Raw genomic sequence first — 3,213 nt, forward strand, 5'->3', positions numbered from 1 at the left:
GACAATAGAGAATAAAATTTTTTTTTTTTTTTTTTTTTTTTTTTTTTTTTTCCGCGGCGGTGGTGGGGTTTGAACCTGCGACCTTATTACTACTACTACTACTACTACTACCAATATGTCTTTTATCTTCCATTATAGTCTGGAAAGTTCTGTTCCCTGACGCTGACCTTTGCTTATCAATTAGATCACCCCCCTGGGGCACCCTATCCTCTACCCACGCCACGCTAACATTTCATTCATACTGCAACCACCATTGAGTACAGACGATACAAGTTATTTTTCATTATATTTTATTTGTTTTCCACGTTTATTTGTGTATTGTTGTGCTGACGAAGGGTTTGTACCCGAAACGTCCATTGTCTGTTTTGTTCCCATACGAAGCCTTTCCATTTTCACTCTTTCGTTAGCAAATTATGTGATACTAATATTAGAAATGTTGATAGCAGCAACTCCAGAAGGATCACACGATGATTAATTGAGTGGCGCTGGTCAGTAATTAACGTTTTCATAACAACAAGTCAGTCATGCACAAATAATGGCTATTATTTATTTTTTTCCCCAATAATCTTTTACAAAGAATATCTATGAAGAAAGAGACTCCCCAATATAATTCAATAGTCTGATGTCACGTCAGCCCAGCAACGAGCAGCTTGGTTCTAAACAATGAAAATCGGTCCTTTATATTCTTCATGCTGGCTAGAACTTTTTCACATGTCATGTGATCAGAATATATAAAAGTCAAAACGTGGATCAGATTTATAATATTTTTCTCCTCTCGATTCACTTTTATGCTCGTAGGAGAAGTATTTCATAAGGGCGTCCGCCATTGTTCGATGGTTAAGAACCAGTTACTAAGTTTCTCTGCGTCATTACGAGGAAAGTTAAGTCACGACTGTTGAAGCCTATTTGTACATACATTTCAAAACTGGGATCTTTCGGTATCTAATGTAGGAGATTGCCGTAATTAAGTAATATCTGAAATGAATAATATATTTTGCCAAAATTTTGAGAGTTGTTTTTGTTAGTGTTCTTTAAACCTGACCTCTGAGTATGTCAAATACTTAAGGGCGAGTCCATAAAAAAACATCACAAAGGTCAAAAAATAAATCTATTAACTGGTGATCTTAATTATACTTTTTACCATCCAGGTCAGTTGAATTTTTAATTTTCTTAAAAAACAACGGCGCTATCCTACTGTTTTCATCTTCAAAACTCAATGAATGTGGAGCACATGTGGCAGGCATTAAAGTAGATCTAAGTGAATTTTTATTGATTTTGTTTTATTATTGCTGTGTAATTTAGATTAATAAATCATAATACCTGTATGATTTGTTAGGTAATTGGTTTGGTGACAGCTTTACAAAAGATTGAGATGGCATTTTATTATGTTCCTGGTTTATCAACCTTGACAACTTACCCTAGATATGAATGTCACGTAAGTGACAAAAAAGTACATAATTTTTTCCATAATTATGCAATGGTTTTATTGATTTATCTTTTTGTGTATACTTAATTATCGATTTTACTATTTAATTACCAGTAAATGGTAAAAAGAAAGTGATCAGAAAAATAAATGTACCCGTCACTGACGTGGCACATTTTATTGTCACTGACGTGGCACTATATAACGAAACATCCGTTTGTTAAGAAGTAATTGTCCTATGCATAACATATTAACAACAATGCATGGGAGTCATTTAAAATTTTTAAATGTATTGATTATTGTTGGGTTTCTGTTGGTGATTAATGTAAAAAATGTGTGTCTGCCTCTCTTTCCCAGATTTCACCCGAACTATGACTCCAACTACCTCAACAGAAAGAATGAGAAAAAGTAGAATGAGCATGATGGAGGAGGAGAAACTCAGGATGAGGGAAACGAATTAACAGCAGCAGAGAAACTCAAGATTAAATGACCATGCAGATATGGCGAAAGCGGTCGATCTCGTTGCACTGGAGGGATGGGCTACAAAAGTGCTGCCAAATTATACAACCTAAACTGGGAACAGTCCGTGACCATGTCAAGAAACGATACAGCAGAATGGGAGAAGGTACTTATTGCTTACTTCAATCGCTAGACTGCAACCGGGATCGATCTCCGTCCCTTTGATTGTGAATCGAGTGCTCTACCAACTGAGCTATCGGGACCCCCGCCTAGGTCTATTGGTCATGATGTCATGGTCTACAAAAATTGTTGTTGCGTTCATTTCAGACGTTAATTATTGTTCCTGATTGTTTCATTCTTGTTTTTGAATGTTTGTCGTGATGGGTGTGGAATTACCCCAAAATGGTGAATTTGCCCCATATGGTAAATGTTGGTATTGGGTAGGGACTCTCTGTAAAGCACTGTGAGCAGGTTTAGAGGATATTGCCCGTATATAAAAGCCCAAGCTTTTTTTTTAACCTGTGAAATTTGGACGTTGACAACTGGTCTTGAGAAGAGAATTGAAACATATTCTGGGAACGAAGAAGAAGAAGAAGAAGAAGAAGAAGAAGAAGAAGAAGAAGAAACATATTGAAATGTAGCTGTACAGGGGAATGACAAAAATATAATGAGGATAAAGAAAAACAAATAAACATATCATAAAGACACTCAACATAATACAGACAAAACTCCTGAAAACTCTCCTATTACTCGCCTCTACTATTCTCAAATATAGGCATTGAATGATTCATTGTATGATTCAAAATATACTTGAAGGAAAAGCAGATGGTAAACAAGATAAATAAAGAAATAGGAAATGACAGCAATATATCGAAAAAAGTGTCATCAATGAAGATCAACGAATGATCCTTGTTTGGAAGAGATGGAAGACAACGGGTTCAAACCTCTGGAATGGGAAGGAGCGCGGATGATGATGACGAAAGTTAGTAAAACATTCTTCCATCGCCAGTGTGGTCGATCAGATAAATTTGAAGACTGCCATTGCTCATCTATCCATCGGGAATCCATCATTGATCTTTTTTAAAAAAAATACCGCCTTAAGTACAACCTCCCTTTCAACACTAAATTCTCAGAGAGCGTCATTCTACCCAGCAGCTTCTAAACGTCCTCAAGATTAATTAACTTGAAGAAACATTTAAATCAACGTAGATAAAAGACCATAACACAAAGACTGCAATACTTTGAATCTTCAATGACCCCACCAAGAATGCTGATTCCAACAAAACAAATAATATAAGGCATTTTTTTTGGGATGTGTCTACAGCGTTGAC

The sequence above is a fragment of the Berghia stephanieae genome, chromosome 4 (genome assembly GCF_034508935.2).
Source record: "Berghia stephanieae isolate SIO BIC M18660-M18661 chromosome 4, UCSD_Bste_1.3, whole genome shotgun sequence".
Lineage (NCBI taxonomy): Eukaryota > Metazoa > Mollusca > Gastropoda > Nudibranchia > Aeolidiidae > Berghia > Berghia stephanieae.